Source organism: Mytilus galloprovincialis, chromosome 11, assembly GCF_965363235.1.
Source record: "Mytilus galloprovincialis chromosome 11, xbMytGall1.hap1.1, whole genome shotgun sequence".
Classification (NCBI taxonomy): Eukaryota; Metazoa; Mollusca; class Bivalvia; order Mytilida; family Mytilidae; genus Mytilus; species Mytilus galloprovincialis.
In genome coordinates this window covers 51,255,310-51,277,314 of record NC_134848.1, presented here as the reverse complement: position 1 = coordinate 51,277,314, position 22,005 = coordinate 51,255,310, and the positions used below count along the sequence as shown (strand labels likewise).

Genomic DNA, 22,005 nt, shown 5'->3' with positions numbered 1-22,005 from the left:
TATTATCTGGTAGAAAAATAAGCCAGTGTCCTACAATATATTACAAACTTTGAAAAAAATATTAATGAGAAACTTGGATCAGGTCCAACAAGATTCTCATTTCATAGCTTCAGAAGAGGAAGTGCAACTTGGGCATTTCAATGTGGTGTATCTTCTGAACTCATTCAATTACAAGGGGATTGGAAGAGTTACGCCTATAAATTGTATCTTAGATATATGGTTTAGCTAATAAAGTGCAAATCCGAAAATGAAGAACATTGTGTGGATCTTGATAGTGATGTTTACACTGCGCAATGACCGACTATTCAGAGTAATGTTCCCGATTCTGAACAAAGTGTGTCGTCTCAAGAAATTCAGAAAGATGCAATTGCAAAGGATACAAATCCTTCACAAAAATTGCAGCTAGTTCGTCTAATAGTCGAAAATGACAAAGTTACTTCTGTACAACATTTATGGTGAAGGTTCTGTACATGCTGTAATCTTACTGCCGAAAGAAACATATCAGTGGCCACCGACTGCGCAGTGTTATCATATTATGTCAGCGAAAATATCAATAGGTGATGACGAGAATAAACCGAGAATTGTAATCTTAGAATGCTTTCAAAGAGGAATTCGAAAAGGAACGACAAAAAATCAGGAAGGAAAAAAACACGAAAAATTTTGAATTTTTTAGAGGACACAAAAGAGATGAATATTATATCGCAGTCAGTGTAAGTCTTGTCAACTACCTATAAATAAACGCAAAGTTAATACAGACGCGAAGAACAACAGTTTTACGCCTGGGATTTCTAGTTTGAATTCTCAACACAAACTTATGTTGGAGAATAACCAATGGTTATGTTCCGAAATTGTGAATGCAAGTATCAATATGATAGCGAAAGAGTTTCCACATATATCTGAATTTCAACCGAACGCATTATCACCAATTTACGATGAAGACAAACAGTGCTGGTCTGAAAGTTTCGAGAAATCCAGCAGTAAGGATACACCGTGTGTTCAAGCTCATCATGCAGAAAAGTCGCACTGGGTAACATCTATTCAATCTAAAAAGGAAAGTGTCCGGTTCTTTTGCTTGACACTAAATGTTTAAACTTGCATTATTTATGGTTAAGCTGTCATCAGTTTATGGTCATGGAAAAGGGAACGTACTTGTAAAACTGCTTGATGTGTAACAGTAAACAAACGAATATGACTGAAGTGTCTATGCTATTGCCAACATGATGAAATATTGTGATGCTACGATCCCTGATAAATTGTTAACCACACGTAAAACCTTATACCAGCTACAGAGAAATTGTCAATCAATTTTTAATTTTTAGCTTAAAGAACTTATTCCTGTAATGCAAACAAAGCATCTCTGGTGGTAAAGGCATACCATTATGAAATTATTGAAGGCATTTTGACCAATGGCTTCAAAGAATGCAAGAAAGTTTCCCCCATGACACAAATTGCTCAAACATTTATGCGTTCCTGCCTTTCTTCGTCAAGATGCGCTGCTATGTGACCATGATGGCAAAATGGCATCTGATCCAGAAGTTGAAATAAACCATGCATCCCTCCGATTAAAATAAATGTCTTTGAGAGAAAGCAGAAGATTTTGATTTTGAACTTTAAATGACTCCCAACAATTACAGTTACATGCTTTTAGTGGTAGACAGTTACTCCAAATGCTGCGAGGCATTTCCATTAAAATCAATGGAAGCTAAGTGGTTGCCAAGGTACGGTTTAATGAGATAGTTTGTCTCTGGGAAAGTCCACGTTGTATTGTTTTGGACCGTGGAGCTAATTTTATGTCGACGCATGTTTAAGCTCTTTGTGAGTTGTGTGACATCACTACTAGAGATAATACAAGTAGCTATCATCCTCAAACAAATGCAGCCTGTGAAAGAATGAGTTACTATATCATTAACTCCCTCGGTCCTACTGTAATAAAGAACAAACATAATTGCCAGGTTATATACCACCAATCATGATGACATATACTGTGAAAGTACTTTTATTCGTGGGGTACCAATTTTCGTGGATGACATTATCCACGAATTTAAGTGTCCAACGAAATAAAACAACCATTGTCCAAATCAAGACATGGAAAGATCCCCATCGGTAGGTTTGACCACTGATATGATCTAGAGAATATAGTGAATAACGCCAAATCTGAGAATACTTTAATAGCAGTCACAGAACTACAACAGCATGCAGGATTATACCCATTTTCTACCCAAACAACACAATATACTAAGTTTTCTTCCTTTGAGACACTATTTGGACAACCTATGCGGTTACCTTTTGATACAAAAGAAAGCTAATCAAAATGCCAACAGGTTGATAAATAATGTAATTTTTTATCGTGAAGTTTTATTTTAAAACCAAAAAGATAAACAAGAAAATTATACCACTCAATATGACAAAAACAGCTGTACAATTAGGATTTCTTGTGGAAACAAAAGTATGGCTTTATTTAAAAGTAGAACACCACTTATCGCTACACTATGCATAGATTAAGACGTCGTAAAACATTGAAACTGAAATATTTTAGTCAATATGTAGAAATGCAAAATACAAACAAAATTCTAGAACTTTTTGGCTCCTCAGAGGTGTACATCCTTAACACGAGACATCGAATTTAACGTCCCCATTCTGACCGGACGTGGCTGCAAACTTGATACATTCAGGACAGCGAAACGAACGTCCAACGTTCCCCGGGAAGAGTTTTACTGCCGGTCGCGAGAAGACCAAGTGACCATATTTCGTTTCCCCAGTCACCCTTGGCATGAATAATTAATACAGAAAGCAAGACTGACGATTAAACAATGATGGAAGTCACAAGAGTTACACTTATTTACATTCCTCATTATTAGCTAGATGATTTTTTGTGATTTGAGCGTCAATGATGAGTCTTATGTAGACGAAACGCGCGTCTGGCGTACTAGATTGTAAGCCTGGTACCTTTGATAACTATTTACACAACTGGGTCGATGCCACTGCTGGTGGACGTTTTGTCCCCGAGGGTATCACCAGCCCAGTAGTCAACACTTCTGTGTTGACATGAATATCAATAATGTGGTCATTTTTATAAATTTCCTGTTTACAAAACTTTAAATTTTCGAAAAACTTAGGACTTTCTTATCCCAGGTATAGATTACCTTACCTTAGCCGTATTTGACACAATTTTTGGGAATTTTTTGATCCTCAATGCTCTTCAACTTTGTACTTGTTTGGCTTTATAAATATAATGATTTGAGCGTCACTGACGAGTCTTATGGTCTGGCGTACTAAATTATAATCCTGGTACATTTGATTACTAATTAGATGTTTTAATTAATATTGTGACTGTAATTGTTCCTGCTCTAGATAAAACTGGTCCCTTTGAAACAGACAGGGTGTCTTTAATCGGGATTAAAAACTGCTGGAATATGGAGTGTTACACGACTAAACTGGAGGTCATTTGATGCTTCATTTGTGACAGCGATTCTTGTAACCCATTTATACAGTGGCATTTAAAATTGAAAATACGAACGGGAAACCTCTCAAATAGACAACACATTTTCTAACACGCAGAAAAACAGCTCAAGGCCAGCAATAGATCCTCATCACAGCGAGAAAATTGACCCCGGAGCCGTGCTTCAGCATGCTTGTAAAAATAATGTATACTTATTTGTTTTAATGAAAGAAGACTTGCACATTCACCTTATCTTTTATTTATTTATCTTTGTGGCACTGAAACTTAGCCAATAACTGGTGGGTGTATATTACCATTAGTAGAACCAAAAATTGTCACTGGGTCTTTGTAAAAATGATTTAGAAACTCGTTTTCAGCTGGATGACCTTTGTATGGTACCCATATTTCACAAGACTGACTGTTACATATGTTGAGCCATGCATGGATATAACATATTCGTGCTGTACCATGTCCACTTTTTATGGGGTATAGTATATGGTCATTCCAAAAACTGTGATGTGATTCTAGTCCATTAGAGAAAATACCAGTTTCTGTTAGCGCAGCAAGTTTACCTTTAGAATGTGCTAGATCTGTCAATATTTGCATTTTATGTTGAAAATCTGAAACAGCTGGATTGAATGGGCGGACGAAGTAATAGTCTAAACCAAGCATATCAACATATTCGTCTCCAGGGTAAAATTTTTAGATATTCATCAGCAGTATTGAACGGTTTATCAGGTGAGTAAGCGAATAAAATATTGTGAACTTGTCTGATATCTCGCAAGTAACGTACTGTGAACTGGAACAGCTGTTTAAAATCGTCTGGCGTATTGTCTGTTTTTGAACTGGTTCCCCACCAAAACCAACCACCATTCATTTCGTGATATGGTCTGAAGATAACTGGGACTGTGGAACCATGTGAATCTTTTAAGCTTCTCAAAAAGTCTCCTACTTCGTCTAAAATCACCCTACAACATTTTAAAAGATAATATCTAGTAATAATTTAATAAACAATGTCGTCTGTTTGTATTATGGCTGTTGATTTGATATTCATCAAACATAATGTATACAGTTGTGTTTATATGATGTATGCATTTCGATACGAATGTCGTAACCATCAAAGAGTTCTTTGAGTGCACAGAACGTTGCCCTCTGTCTACACAAGGCATATGACTAAACATCTTATTCTGTTAGGACGCGAGTGCGTACTTGTACAACTCTAACATACTTAATCGATTGATTGCTGGTTGCTTAACGTTCAGTGGCAAATACTTCATTCATCTTCAAGAGACAACAAATTCACAATAACTTATTCAACATGAAATTTTGAACTGCCGAGTGACAATGAGGTTGAATTTAGTTATCAAAGGTATCAGGATTATAATTTAGTACGCTATTGAAATGGATAGGGTCAAAAATTGGCCACATACGGACCATTCAAATGTCCTAACGTTCCACAGAAAATTAACTGATATCATTTGAATTTACGCTAGACATAGCTTTTAAATGAATAGAAGCACACCTGTAGAAAACTGTCAAGATATATGTTCGCTATCATAATCATGCATAGTATCAACATTTCTCCAACAAAAAGATCTGTAAAAAAAATTAATAGGTAATTGCTCGAATAGGTCATAGGTACGTACTTAAATTTGGAGTGCACATCACCATTTGGAAGTATCCGCCTGATTGAATGTCTGATGTCTTCTCCCGTGTTGTCCTTATTGACCCATGGACTACCATCGGATATTGGATTTGAAAGATGCCAAGCAATGGTAATAAGAAGACCCCGGTCAGATGCTTTCTTTATAAGGTAAGCACTACGTTTTCTGTCATCTGCAGAAAAAGTTCCTCCAACGTCAAACCCAATGACTGCTGGATATTCACCCGTAATAGATTTAATATCACTAAGATCGTCTTCCGAATTCGAAACAACTTGGCCTGGCTGCAATGCAAAAGCAAAAATCTTCAATTAAAAAAAAATATTCCGAGTCCACCTCACCTTGAGTAATGAATTAAAATGACCGAAACATAGAATGTAAAAAATAACTCCCAACAACATTGTATACAAGTCTTTACGACATGCGCCACTATATAAATGTAAGTTATGATATAAAAGTGTTGTATCAATATTTCGGCGGAACAAGTCCTCCTTAGACAATATTTGTTAAATGAATACTGGTTGTTTAGTTTTCAAAATATCTCACAAATACAGGTAAATTGTGAACTTGTGATGTAATTCGAAATCCTGAACTTCATAAATAAAACTCACTACTATACAAACGTGGATGCGTTTCAAAACATCCTAAATTGTAAAAATATATGTGTAGAAGTTAGTGTAAATATTTATCACATACAATAGATGAGCGCTTCTACCAAAACTTTACTAGCCTAGTGTCATTTAGGTCCGAGATAGACTGGTAAAAACATTTGTTGAAATAAAGCATCAGATTTATTGATTGGTATTGGTTGCCCAACATCAAGTGACAAATGTTTCATGCATTTCCTGGCAGAGTACATTAAATCCGGTCAGATAAGCCGTCTGTAATGAAAGTTTGGGAAATTGAGTGTATATTGAATAGAAATAGAAATTAACTCTTTCAACCAGTCACCTAAAAATCGTTTAACGAATTTAAAACGTACACGAGGCGTAGTAATTAGCTTTCAATTATATCTGACTAAGCTGCATCCTTATACATCCTGCACAGCTAAACAGATAACCTATTCGACAAGGGTTTACTGCCAGTCGAAAGAAGACATGTAGTGGCCATACTTATTTTCCCCAGGGAACCCTTGGAGTTATAGATGTTGAACATTAGAAATAATTTGATTTTAAATGGATTGTATATTTAAAATAAAAGGGAAAGGGGCAAATATTTAAAAAAAAAGGTGACATGAAAACAGTTTCGGTGCATGTACGTAGATATGAATCTATTACTTACTTGGAACAACCAACCTTGAATCCCGCCATCATGTGGACTACCAAGTTTCCAATATGGATTATGATATCCGTATGCTCCCATCATTGTGTCTTGTTGGTGTCCGAATAGTATTTTACCTGTATTATTAGTAATATGCTTAAGATGGTTGAAAAGTAGCTTTGTTTCTGCTGTTGCATTATGGTCTACTGGTGCAGCAGTGGATGCAACTATATGGATCGGAAAAAAACCCAAGATCAACTCAAATGCAAGCTGTAAAATACAACTAAAATAAGCATGAACATTAAAAAATAATCATTGTTTATGTATCGTGAAAAATCTTTACAGCGCTATATATATATATTTATAGAGCAAATAAATGAATGATAGATTGGCTGTTTCTTTAGGTCAAATGGCAAGTATTTCATAGATATTCCAGACGATACAATCCTTTTAAATTTGTTGACATATCTTAATTTATAAATCATTTATTCAAAACTATTCTATATACTACTCGAATTGGGAGAGTTAAAAACTTAAAATATTGTAACGATCTTTTGTTAATTTCTTGTCGCCAACGTTTTTTTTACAGTTGTAAGTGTGTTTTATGAATGACGCAATTGAACACTAATGTATACATTCTATGGCAAAATGTGAAAACTTGTAACTAAATGGCTAAAAAAACTCGGAAACATAAGCAGACAATGACAATTTGTCAAAATATTATCCAAAATCGTTTGAGCGTGTCACTTATTCGTGTTTTCCTAATATGACACGAGTTCCCCGTTTTAATCTAGGAAGAAGTTTCTATAAACTTTAGAAGAATGATGACCTTTGGTGATGGGACGCATACATGTGGTGGACTGTGAAACTCTGATCAGGAGATTGGGCAATTTTGGTCAGAGATTAGGACTCGGATCAGGGTTTTTTTTTATCGACATAAATTTTGTCTTTAAATGTAATCGTATGATGTAGAAATTGTCTTTTACCGAACGTACAATATCGCCATTTAGATTTATTTTGCCAGCATAAGAAACAATATGAATAGAATTGTATTGCATATGCTTACCATTTCAACTGTCAGTAGTATTACCTGTACACAATGAAGGTTATGCTGTATTATCTTGTCACAACGAGTTCAAAATGATCTATATTAAAGTCGTGCCAGATTTGAACAAATACAATTTAAAAATAGCCAGTGATTCGGTACAAATATTTGATTGACGCCTCTAGTTTACTAATGATATACGTAATATACTCATTGTTGAAGGCCGTACGGTGACCTATAGTTGTTTATGTCCGTGTCATTTTGGTCTTTTGTGGACAGTTGTCTCATTGGCAATCATAACACATCTTCTTTTTTTTATATTAATATACATATTGTCACAGTGGAAAAATGGACAAAAAATTGATTTGAGATTTTTCGGACATTTTGTAAAAGATTTTGTAAAATCACTGTTTTGTTATAATTGCAATATTTCACTAAGGGATTTTGTTATTTTTTATTGTGCAAGATTTAAGTCGAGTTTAGAAGATTAAGCTAATCTAATTTCATGTTTTAATTTGTTTTTCAATTAGCGACATTTTACTTCAAAATGATCTATTATTCGTATATGACCAGCCAAACCTTTAATTCCATAAATAAGTCTGTATGTTCTATTGTTAATAATTATCTATGCGTTAATTTTTCTGTAATCCCTTAATTGAATTTTCTCACTCATTTAGAGAAATATTTGTCAAGTCTATACAAGTAGTTTTGGTTTGCTATATAAACTATGTTGTTATTTTAATGCGGCAGATTGGATTTAGTATTACACTGAGCAGTTCCAACTCTGTACAATTGTATTCCATTCTGAACTTATTAAATTATACATCGCGCTAACCAGAGTCGTCTTTTGTTATAAGAGCTAGTCCCAGAGTTAAGAGTCCGTGCAGACTTGTCGTCCTGTTTATTGTGTGTGTGTGGTTTCAGGCCAACACATTTCCCAGTCACATATACACCCAGTTTCTGTTTGTGACATTTGGCGCCAGGTCCGGGTCGTGTTGACTTTTTAGCTCAACACGCTTTCCTGATACCTCAAAGCAGCAAACGAGTAACCAGTTCCCCGAGACGTATATCTACATGTAGCAGAGTTGCAGTGATGGAAAACAACTTCAGGCCACAGTGGAGACCATGGTTTTTCCAGATGCGTCAGATTCCAGCGTGCGCCAGATGTGGAAATCAGCATAGACAAACATTTTGTTATGCAGCAAGTAAGAAATGTTTTAAGTGTCATCACGTAGGACACTACGCCCGAATGTGTGTCTCCCGTCCTCATCAGGAAATTCCAAAGTGCAAAGATGTGCCGCAGATAAAAACAAAATCAAAATCACAAAAGGATAGAGATTCGAGACGGATACAGGAATATTTCGATTCAAAATCATTTATCCGTAGTTTGCCATTTGCTAATCTTCGTGATTCAGCATTCAGAAGTTGTTTGGACTCCTCTAGTATTATCAAACGTGAATTAACAAGTATAAAAGAGAAACTTTCAACAGTACAGAAAAAGGGTGAAAGTCAGACAGCCGAAATTTTGAAGTTACGCGAACAGTTACTTCATTTTCAAAGTGTTTCAGTTGAAAATGAAAAGTTACGTGCAGATGTTCTTAGCTTACAAGACAACCAGCAAAGACAATCCATTAATGAGGACAACTGTCAGATTTACGTAAAACGCATTAATGATTTGGAAGTATACCTACAAAGAAAAAGTGATTTTATTTTCGACATCCAACAAAAATACGAAGAAATATCCACCGAAAAGAGACAGTTCTTTAATGAAAACTCCATTTTACATTTCAAAGTGGACGAGTATTACAAACAAATTGGAGAATTGAATATTAAATTAAAAGAATCCGAAAGTGAAAAAGAACAATTGCGATCCACGCTAAACCAAAGGAACGTGTACATGTACCAGAACCAACCCAGACCTTTCCTACCACAATTTGGACATTTTCGTTAAATCTATTCGAAACACGGGGTCGTGTTTCAGTGGGAGAAGAGGCATGTTGTCACAGTGGAAAAATGGACAAAAAATTGATTTGAGACTTTTCGGACATTTTGTAAAAGAGGTGATATAGTAAGAAACTTCTCAGTTCCATCTTTAGTATTAATAACCCATGATTTGTTATTGTATCGCATATATTAACTGCATTGTTATACTATAGATTTATTATGTAATACTGTTATTATATATATATGACTTTTCAATTTGAACGCAGTAAATAAAGACTATTTCTCAGAAATCAGATTTGACTATTTTCAGGCCTGTCAGAAGACTCACGTCAACAAGATAACTTTATTGTCACAGCTGAAAATCAAACAGTCAACATCACACTGCATCTGCATGTCACACTTGCTTCAAAAAGCTCTACCACAAAGAAAGAACAAACATACCCAAAAACCAAGTTTGACAATTGGCGGCGGACCCAAAGTTCCCAGCAAGACGGGACAGCAGACCGCAACTTCAGGACCAAGAATTGATGAGTTACTGGTTAAGATCTGCAAACATGCAACCCCAAAATGCAGTAATAATGGACCAACCCATAGTGGAAGAAATACATGTTCAGAATCAGCCACTAGTATTGCAGGACCAACCACCACTGGTTCCCGTGCAGCCACCACCAGTTCAGGCCGCAGCTTCAGGGCAGGGTAGCAATATACCCACGCCCCCAGGTTTTACAAATTCTAAGATCATGGTAAACTTAAAACATTACAATGGTGACACTGATGCGGTTCAATGGTGGGCAAGTTTTCTTGCCTACATTACCCTTCAGCGAATGGCAGAATGGGAGGCAATTCTTGTACTACCCTTTTATTTATGTGGCATTGCCGAACAATGGTTTGAAATGATCGATTCAACCACAAAAGCCTCGTTGGCACACATAAAACTATCATTTCTCAATCGATTTAAACAACACAAACAGAAAGACATTGGTCTTACTTATCTTAGACAACAAGAAAACGAACCTGTCGATCAGTATATACACAGAGCCTTGAACTACAATAAAACAAACAAGCTTACTCAAAAGTTTGTCAAGATTCCGACCACACTTACCCTAAGTTTTCTTCAGTCTTATAGAATTAAGAAAGTTTTGGAACAGCCATTTAATGCCTATATTTATGTGACACATCAAGGTTTCGCTAATATGTTGAGTCAGCCAGCAAATATTTCTAAGCAAACAGTTCAAGCATTAGCAGCAGATTCAGATTCACGTTATCCTAGTCTTTTAGCATGAATTTAACATTCATTTCCTAAGTTAGTGAACAACAAATTTTCAAAAAGGTTTATTATTGTACCTTGTTTGTCACAATTCAATGATTCTTAATGTATATATATGTGTAAATATGACCCCTTGATTTTTGGTTATTAGACTTGACTTTATCTAAACCCCCCTTTTATGGCAGATATTATGACCTTGATTGACTGATTATTGGTTGCTTAACGTCCAGTGGCAAATATTTCATGCATATTCAGGACGAGAACAAGTTCACAATAAATACAATAGGTAGGTTGATACAATAGAGGCCATTCAGGAGTTATGGTCGGAGAAATTTTGACTGCCACCGGAAAAGGAGGGTATATGGATAGGGACAGAAATCTTGCCTTGCATCAGGCCACCTACGGACCCCTCAAAGAGTTGTTGCAAGGGTTCTCAACGTGCAAAGAGCGTGGCACTCTCTTTACACGAGGCATCGGATTTAACGTCACCCTTCTGAACGGACGTGACTGCGAACTTGATACATCCCGCACAGCCAAACGGACGCCCCACTTCGGCAAGCGTTTAGCGTTTTCGGGAGAAGACCAAATGACCATATTTCTATACCCCAGTCACCCTTGGGGAATTATGACCTTGATGAGCATGACTTGCATTCAAATTTTGTTTAATATATTACTGGTTTTATATATATTTTTTTGGTTTATATATATGTATATAGAACTATTGGCACCATTGGCAACAGCAACCTGAAAAGTAGGCACCATTGACAAAAAACCGTTGTGAATAAAAAGCATTATTCTTGGATATATATCAATTCACTTGGACACCCCATATCAACCCGTTGGATAGGACCTATTCAAACTATTCATGAACACTCTGTATCAACCGTTGGATTGGACCTATTTAAACTACACATGGACACTCCATATCAACCGTTGGATTGGACCTATTCAAACTACACATGGACACTCCGTATCAACCGTTGGATTGAACCTATTCTCGAACTACACACGAACATTCATAGGATGGAATTCATATCGTAACTGATCATTATGTTTCCATAAACCATACCGTTGGACATCCCAAAATTAACCATGAACATGATGACCGTCAACCCTCGTTCCAGCAGATGTGTGTTTCTCAAATGAACAATCAAAGACATTATTTTTTTCTATTGATGACATTTAATAAACAAAAATTGTTTAATGATATAACATTTTGAAGCTTTGGGGTCCAAAGCAGTTGGGCCAGGGAGGAGTTGTCCCAGTGTAATTTTGCTTAAAAATTCTTATTTGAATTTTTATTAAGAAAAGCCTTATTTTAATATTTGAATTTTTATATTGCAATAATTTTACATTTAATGAAAAACATTTTGAAGTTTTGTTAAAAATGGACACTTTATTTATTCTTTGTTATATTTAGAATTCTTAACTTTATTTATTCTTTGTCACATTCAGAAATTCTTAAGGGCATAAGAAACAGGTGTTCAATTAAGAATTAACTTTGCTCTTTGTCAAATTTAAGTGACAGATTTTATTATATAAGATCCTCTTACACTCTTTTGTTCAAAAAGATGTAAATTAATTGTTAATCAGAATGTTTACATTAGTTTTAATTAAGCTCTTACGTAAAGCTTCTCAGAGCGATATAGGGGATAATCCTAACACGTGGTAACTTCAATTTTTGTGTTACCATGGATTAATAAGTAGAAACGAATTCTGATTGGTTGAACCTGCAAAATTGTCCAAATCTGTGAATGGTCTTTATTCACTGGAAAGCGTCACTTTTCAATTTGAACGCAGTAAATAAAGACTATTTCTCAGAAATCAGATTTGACTATTTTCAGGTAAGTGAAAACTAAGTTTTATTTTTATTTTAAAATCTATTTCTTTTATAGATTAAAAGTATTTATTTCATTTTTACAATGTATCGTTTTAAAGTTCTAAAAGCTCATGTTAATGAGTTAAGCCAATTTATGATTTTACAGAGAAATTATCATTTTCAATAGTTAGAGAAAGACGCCAAACCAGTCGGTCAATTTTAAATATGTATATATCTTTTTCAAGTTAATATTTTGAAAGTATTTATCAATTTCAAATATATTAAGCATTTTTGTAAATGAACACTAGTTGCCAAAACTAGACTAAAATGAACACGCTTCATCAGAAGTAATTTTTATATGGGAGACAACTCCAGTTTTACCGCGACAATTTCATGAGCAAATAGTATGTCTCAATTTACAGTTTACCCATTATTTGTAAACAATGGTAGGTGTAAGAACATTATTATTCAAAGCTTTTTGCATTAGTTCTCATGTTCGTTAGGTAACAGAAAGCTCTTAGAAGCTAGTAAACGGATGTTCTCTATTTATCTCATTGCAAAGCCCAGTGTTGCACTTATTTTCTTATTTCATAAGATTCCCAGTTTGTTTATAGTTTTCTTGTTCAAAGTAACTAAGTTTATTGAACTTCATTTATTGTGTTATATGCTTGATGTATAAAGTCCCCCATGTTATTATTTTTAGTATGTGAGCTAGTCCCAGTCCCAATATTTAACTTTCACAGTTATCTCCCCCTTTATATGCAAATTTGTTTACAACTGTTTGCTTTTCTGTAAATAATAGCCTTCAGCTATGTTATACTGTCAATACATGTTTTTAATAGTAAAAGTTTCTGAGAATAAGTTAAAATTATTATTATAGAGATATTTGGTTGTTAAAATAGAACAAATGAATAGTTTATAATTTTGTTTAATTGTTTACTGCAAATCCCATGCATGTCAGGCTGCATAATTTAGAAACCAGTCAAACACTCTTAGAGTTCACACCGTTCAAGGTGAAATAGTAAGAAACTTCACAGTTCCATCTTTAGTATTAATAACCCATGATTTGTTATTGTATCGCATATATTAACTGCATTGTTATACTATAGATTTATTATGTAATACTGTTATTATATATATATGACTTTTCAATTTGAACGCAGTAAATAAAGACTATTTCTCAGAAATCAGATTTGACTATTTTCAGGCCTGTCAGAAGACTCACGTCAACAAGATAATTTTATCTTGTCACAGCTGAAAATCAAACAGTCAACATCACACTGCATCTGCCTGTCACACTTGCTTCAAAAAGCTCTACCACAAAGAAAGAACAAACACACCCAAAAACCAAGTTTGACAATATACTTAATTGGAATAACAACTCAGACAAACTTAGACAAATCGTAGAGGGTTTCGGCATCACTGACCTACGCATATGTCAAATTTACAACCTCTCAAAACCGTGATTTTAATCTTGTGGAACGACGAAGAAGTATATTTCCCCGGCAAATAATAATATCAGAAACATGAACAATTACGTTTCATTGGTCATCAACAATAAAGAACTCTTGAATAATATGCAGCTTTAGGAGTTTGAGATGTGCATTTAGATTTAATGTCGGACCAGTTCGACCGGACTTGTCTGACATGTCTCATGCTATAAAAACAGGTTTAATTGTGGTACTTTAACAAGAATAACGGACATTTCAAGGTGAAAAAACTCGTGAATATTTTTTGTACTGGTACGCATTTTGTTTTTATCGGCTGGTGATCTGTAGATAAGAAAAGATAATTCCCCTAAACAAACACCCCGCCAATAAGTGTCACTTTGCTGTTATGCCTAAAGCATAATTAATAATATTAAGTTATACAGATCAATGATGGCAGAAATTGCCGACAGAAAAGAAATTTTAAAAAAATCGTTCAGAGAACAATTGAAAGTCTTTTCACTTACGTTTCATATTGATACGGGTTAAAATGTCATATACAGTGTTAAATGATTAAATAATGTACACCGATTCCCAAAATTATGATTTCGGAACAATTTCGTTGAAATAAGGGAGATAATTTGTTCCTTCCGGTCTGAACAATGTCTTATCCAAAATTATTTGAAAGTTTACTCGACACGGATTCCTAAAATATATGGTTCTATATACTGTTACATGACATAAGTATAAAACAAAGCTTCTTTCTGTTAACACATTAATTTCTTTAAAAAAAATAACAATTGTCGTAATCTTTTACGGTTGCGAAGGAGTAGTGGCCACAAAAACTTTAACCTGAAGCAAGACGGGCGCACAAATAAGAAAACAAAATGCCCATAAATGGGGCATAAAAATGCTATAAGCCTATTTTTGGTCAAGTTAATATTGTTTTGTCTCAGATAGATTGTCATATTGGCGAAAAACACTAAACACTATTTTGTCAGCGCCAATATGAAATTTATTCAGCTGTTGTTAGAATTATGGGGTGAATATGCTTGCCCATGGTGTAAATTGAACGAAGAAGGACAATCAGAATCATTTTCAATTTGTCCATGGGATTATTGCCACAATCCTAGCATAGGTAGAAACATTGAAGATATGTTTGACGGTGATTTAAAAAAAAGCTATGGTTGTAAACATATGCTTTTAATATCATTGATTTCAATCATTTTGTTCCGGATGAGCTTCACTGGGTGCTCATAATAACTGATGTCTTATTAAAGAACTTGATTGACGACACATTGGAAATTGATGTTGAATATAAAGTGAGACGTATGATTTCATTTTCAGTTGAAACAATTGACTGAATTTTTGAATACAGAGTTGATGGGTTTCATATCATATTTGGCACAACAAGGCGGCGAAAATAGAATGGACGAGGTATTGAATCACCTTCCATCAAAATAAGATGGTGTTATTTTTTAAAACTCAAAACACTCAGTTGTTAAACTTTGGGAAGATTTTATGATCTTCATAAGAATGTTAATGATACGAGACATCGGAAAAGTGTCAAAAAAGCAAAATTAAGGTTATATTTTTTTTGAACGTTGGTAAACTTTGTAGAAAAGGGTATAATTTGCATAATGTCACTCCTTATATGCATAATCTCGTGTACCACGTCCCTTTCTATGAAGTAGTTAAGCACATTCACCAGAAAAAAAAGTCATAAATGTGAATCAGCTGTTCCAAGAATACGTCTTGAATTTGATTTAGAAAGGGAGAAAGTGATTATGGAAAAAGCGCCCTTAAGTACACAGATGCCCCACTCACACTATCATTTTCTATGTTCAGTGGACAGTTAAATTGGGGTCGGAACTCTAATATGGCATAAAGGTAGAAAGAACATATCATATGGAAGATGTATACTAAGTTTCAGGTTAATTGGACTTCAACTTCATCAAATATAAAAAAGAAGATGTGGTATGACTGCCAATGAGACAATTGTCCACAAGAGACCAAAACATTAACCTGAAGCGGTACAGACGAACAAACGGACGCACAGACCAGAAAACGCAATGCCCCTCTTCTGTCGTAGGTGGGGCATAAATAGGATCAAGGACAAGCCTGAATCCTTGTAACCTTAAAACTGTATATATTGATTTAGCCTTTTAAAGTAATTTTTCATGTCACAGGATTCAGTTTACCAAATTACTGCTTTAATTAATATACTCTTTTCTATTTCACTCAAAACAGACATAAGGTTAACAATAATACCTTTTAATGGAATTTATATGGAAAAAAAAGGATTGGAAGAATTTTTCCAAAGCTTATGATGAAAGAATTTTAAGAGGCAGATTTTGACGAGTATGGTCAATTTTGGTACGCACTAGAACCAGAGTATACTGCAGAAGAGAGCAAGGAAATGGAAGATGCAGAAGGTTCCCGACACCACGATAACAAAATCAACCCTCGCCAATTAGACACTGATTGGTGTTTATGTACTAAATGTTTAGTTATGCCATTATTGAAGGAATGTCTATGTTGCCACGAATTTACTTTCTTTGGTGTTTAGATCGAATTTGGTGAATGTAGCAGTGACTATACCGATATATGAACAGTGTCTCGAATGAAGATACATAAAATTTTAGAGGTTTACGCACCATAGATGGAGAGCTCCATAATACTTACTCACAGGCAAAGCAGACTAATGGCTTATAGTCAAGCGTTTTACTGCCGGTCGGGAGAAGACCAAGTGACCATATTTCTATACCCCAGTCACCCTTGGGGTCTACAAACTTTGAAAAAAATATTAACGAGAAACTTGGATCAGGTCCAACAAGATTATCATTTTATAGCTTCAGAAGAGGAGGTGCAACTTGGGCAATCCAATGTGGTGTATCTTCTGAACTCATTCAATTACAAGGGGATTGGAAGAGTGACGTCTATAAATTGTATCTTAGATATATGGTTTAGCTAATAAAGTGCAAATTTCGTCACAAATGATTTGTAGACTGATATGTTTTCATTTGGAATTATAATTATATAAGTAGTTTATAATTTAAATTATATTGTAGGTTTGAAGGCATGGGGTAAACCCAGTTTAGTAATATCAGCTTCAATTTCAAAGTATCTTCCAGAGATGAGGAATACGCAACTCCAGGCCTTTCGGGGTCTGAGTTGCGAAATGCTATTAAGGAATTAAAAAAACCCAAGGGTATTCACCTGTTACCATTTTAACAATATAATTGTTCAGGTGGGTATAAATACATTCGCGATATTATACATGAATTTAGGATTTGTAATCCAGATGGTTTAAATATTTTATCCACAATATTAATCATTCTGAATTAGTCGTTATCAATTTTGACAATGTACTAATTGATTGATTGATTGTTGGTTGGTTTACGCCGCATTAGCACAACAAGGCTATGTCGCGGCGAGAGCTAATTCGAATGTTTGTTTTACTATTTAAAGCATATTCTTAACACGTTGTTTTCTATTGACAAATTGCATTTGTCCACTACTGATCTTAATAAGGCTTTAAGCTTTATAGCTTAATATACTCTTGCACATCTTTAAATCGTTTGACGTAGAATGAATTAAGAATGTTGTTTTTAATTTGATTAAGAATTTTAAATTCAAATGTACTAGCAAAGTGCAGCTTAATTTATAGAGATGATTTACTCTTAATCTCCACATGAGAGAGAGTGGACTTTTAATCTTTTTTTTAGAGAGTTTACACTGTTAACTCTATTATGCATCCTTGTTAGTACAATGGTTAATACACCTGTCTTCGTGAAGGGAGATCGAGTTTCGTGTCCTCGACTAGGATTATAGAAGATGGTGTACACTAACTCTTTAAATTATTTTAGAATTATTATAAAAGTTGCAATTTGCAGTTTCTGAGATTTGATTGTTTGGCAAACTTTCGGTTTGGCGGATAAGGAATTTACATTTCATTTGTATTTCATAGAATTTCTATTTTGCTATGCTTCATTTTTTTTATATTTATTAAGATACCTCTTTGTAGTAGTAGTTCTTTAATTCAGAGTTTTTTGTCAGTTATAATATATGAGCACATGGTATTTCATTTGTATTATAATCTCTTCAAATATGTATATATTAATATGACTACCTGCGAAGCCTTAATTTTATTTTTATATAAACAGTAGTTTCATCTGAATTAATTTGTATCAATATTGAAATTTAATAAGATTTCAGAATTTAATACATAAATTTAAAAATAATTTAAGATGACTTTTTCAAAAGCTAGCGCAAACGTGACCTGACCTAAAACGCTGACAATGATAGGACCAAATGAAAATAGTCACAACTTTTTAATTCTCAAAGTACTAATCTCAAATTTTAAATTGAATAAGATGTCGTCATTTAAAACATAAATATACGAGGAGAAAAAAACGAAATTTGTCGTTGCACTGATATTTTATACTTATTATGTTATCCGAACATTTTCAACGGTAAGTCTTTTCACCACCGCACAGCACAGAACATTCCCAAAAAAGTTTGTTTTGTCTTTAATTATCGTTATAAATGTGACCTAACACGTAGTTATTATTTCAACATTTCAACAAATCATAATAAGAGACCAAATATTTATATCGAAAAGAAAAGGAAAGTCCATAACACTACAACGCCGCAAACCCCCATAGACACCTCAAATATATATTTTTTTCATATTTGTTTTCTTCTATGTCTTCTATAGTTGTACAAATACTAAGAAAAGAGACACATGTCAAAATCTAACCGATGAACAGAGATCGAGGAATATTCAACGTATTACTATTTATGAATATATTTGAAATTTATGTGACCAGGGGAAAAGCAGCTTCAGTTCAGTAGTTTGGACTTTAATATACCATTCTCAATTTTAATAGAAAGACTAGTTCTCAGTGTTTTATGATTCATCTTATTTTATAATTTCATTTCTATTTACATTTTGTATATAGGATTTAAAATCAACATGCTTTGATTCTCAGTTTGGACATTTTACTTTATTCATAATGTATGTTCTTAATTGTCATAATCAGATTATCATTTAATATTTATTCTTCACGTTCTAAACATAGTTTAATCTTAGTCAGTGAACAATAATGCTCAAATTAATTGTTATTTGATATGTCTATACTTGTCAATTCAATTGTGTATAAATACTTGTTTATAATTTTTATAAGCAATATTCGGACGAGAACAAGTTCACAATAACTACAATAGGTTGGTCATGTCATAATAGAGTCCAATTGGGATGATGGTGGGGGAAATTTAGACTGCCACCAGAAAATGAGGATATATTGGATAGGGACAGAAATTTTGCCTTGTAACAGGCCACCTACGGGCCCTCAAAGAGTTGTTGCAAGGGTTCTTAATTTACACTAAACACAGTCTATCTGTAATAAAAGTAGTAGTATTCCATGCTGAATTATTGTTTAATCATCGTCCATGGTAAAAAAAACCAGTTAGTTTTAACCAGTATTCAGAGTTCTCATTGCTATTCAGAGCCACCGTTCACTTCTGTGTTGACTTGATTGATTGATTGATTGTTGGTTGCTTAACGTCCAGTGGCAAATATTTCATGCATATTCAGGACGAGAACAAGTTAACAATAAATACAATAGGTAGGTTGTTGTAATAGAGGCCATCTAGGATGATGGTCGGGGAATTTAGGACTGCCACTGGAAAATGAGGGTATATTGGATAGGGACAGAAATTTTGCCTTGCAACAGGCCACCTACGGACCCCTCAAAGAGTTGTTGCAAGGGTTCTTAACGTGCAAAGAGCGTGGCACTCTCTTTACACGAGACATCGGAATTAACGTCCCCTTCTGACGGACGTGACTGCAAACTTGATACATCCCGCACAGCCAAACGGACGCCCCACTTCAGCAAGCGTTTTACTGCCGGTCGGGGGAAGACCAAGTGACCATATTTCTATACCCCAGTCACCCTTGGGGTCGTGTTGACTTGAGTTATCATTGATATGTTTATAATTATAAATTAACTGTTGACAAAACTTTGAATATTGGAAAAACTAAGGCTTTTCTACCTCAGGAATAGATTACCTTAGCTGAATTTGGCAAAACTTTTAGGAATTTTTGGTCCTCAATGCTCTTCAACTTCGTACTTTATTTGACCTTTATAACATTTTTGATTCGAAGGTCACTGATGAGTCTTTTGTAGACGAAACGCGCGTCTGGCGTAAATATTTTATTCCTGGTATCTATGATGAGTTTATTCGTTGGGTGATTAGGTGCATCACTCAGTTACAGTAACAAGATGTCATTCAGTCAGTATCTTGTTACACAACCTCAAAAGTCACCCAGTTTTGCCGGTGACAGATTAGTGGATGACAACGGCGTTCTGACTTCTATGATCAGCACACGACCCAGAGACCTCAAGCAGCCTAACAAGTTACCCTAACAAGTTACCCAAACAAGTAGCGTAAACAATATTAAGTGATGGAGTACAGCTTCAGACCACAATGGCGACCATGGAACATCCAGTCAGGTCACAGTCCAGCATGTGGTAGATGCGGTGAATTTCACAAATTCTATTTATGCAATTCAATCAATCAGAAGTGCTATTCGTGTGGAAATTTCGGACATTATTCTATGTGCTTTTTAATAGCAGCAAAAGTACACCAGTTCGTGTGAAATCTAAACAGCAAAAAGAGCGCGATACAACTAGGATACACAGCTATATTTAGCGTAAAAATATTATCCGAGCTTTACTGTTCTCTGGTATGAGAAGTTCAGCGCTCATTCAATATTTGATTATTGCTGAAAACAGAACTAAAGAGAGTAAAACAGAAAATTTCAAGGAAAAGAACACAAACTTAGTGCATTGAGAACTTGAAACTTCAACTAAAGAACCAACAGATTATAGAATCCGAGAGAGACCAGTTGACGGAAGAACTTGAAAACGTACGTAAACAGATAGCAGAAAGTTCTTCGCATATAAACGTACAGGAATATGTACATCAAATGTGTAGTGATATTGCATCTCACAGGATACAGTTTACCAAATAACTACTCTTATTAATATACTCTTTTCTATTCCACTCAAAATAGACATTAAGATTAACAATAATAGTAACTTTAAATGAAACTTAAAAAAATAAACGATTTGAAGAAATTTTCCAAAGCTTATTATGAAAGAGTATCAAGAGGCAGATTTTGACGGGTAAGGTCAATTTGGGTACGCACTAGAACCAGAGTATAATGCAGAGGAGCTCAAGGAAATGGAAAGGTTCCCGACACCACGATATTAACCCTCGCCAGTTTAACACAGTTTTATGTTTGTGTAGTAAATGTATATTTATTCATTGTTAAAGTCTATGTTGTCACGAATTACTTTCTTCGGTGTTTAGATCGAATTAGGTTAATGTAGCAGTGACTATACCAAAATTAGAACAGCGTGCCTTTCTCCATCCCGAAATAAGATTTTGGAGGAACATGCGCCATAGATGGAGATCTCCATACATACTAATTCACAGGCAAAGCAGACTAATGGCTTATCGTCAGATTGATTGTTATGTCAGAAAAAAATCAACTACTTGGCAAGAGGAAAAAACACTTTACTAGATTAAGTTGTAAATATGCATTGGTAAAGAATGTCCGTCATAAGATGGCGTTTACAAAGGCCTTAAAGAATGTGAAAGTATATAAACAACATGAGACATTTCTTATACATTGACCCGACAGGTATATTTCAAGGAATGAAGTACTACAATTACTATAAACTTACGGGCATATTATTGACCCTGGACTGATCCTCCCCAAAATGCCAACAAACTTAAAAAAGCTCCTCAGTGTGTCCGATTGGACAGTCGACAGAAAACACAAAAACTACATCATCGTCAACATGTTTCACTTCTATTGCCAATAAGGTCAGCCCGGCTACTCGTTATTTACAGGTCATTTTCAATAAAGGTAAGCTTGACACATGTCGCCAGCTCCTTGTAACTGCTTGGTCAGACATTAACAATGACAATAACATGGCAATAGCCAACAGAGGACCAGGGACATTTCTTTAAGCCCTTTCGTATCCTTGTACATACCAAAACATTGCTTGTGATGTAAGAATTTTAAGAGGAAGATTTTTACGACTATGGTCAATTGTGGTACGCACTA

The 22,005-nt window shown here is 34.7% G+C and overlaps 1 long non-coding RNA gene across 1 annotated transcript; it reads right to left on the bottom strand.

The window, feature by feature from the left end:
* Nucleotides 1–3,682: 3,682 nt before the first annotated feature.
* Nucleotides 3,683–7,484, bottom strand: LOC143052347 (uncharacterized). The gene is made up of 4 exons (XR_012971092.1): nucleotides 7,427–7,484; nucleotides 6,382–6,630; nucleotides 5,086–5,384; nucleotides 3,683–4,407 (listed from the first exon to the last, which is right to left on the bottom strand). It is a non-coding gene; the product is annotated as an uncharacterized LOC143052347 (long non-coding RNA).
* Between the last annotated feature and the right edge of the window lie 14,521 nt (nucleotides 7,485–22,005).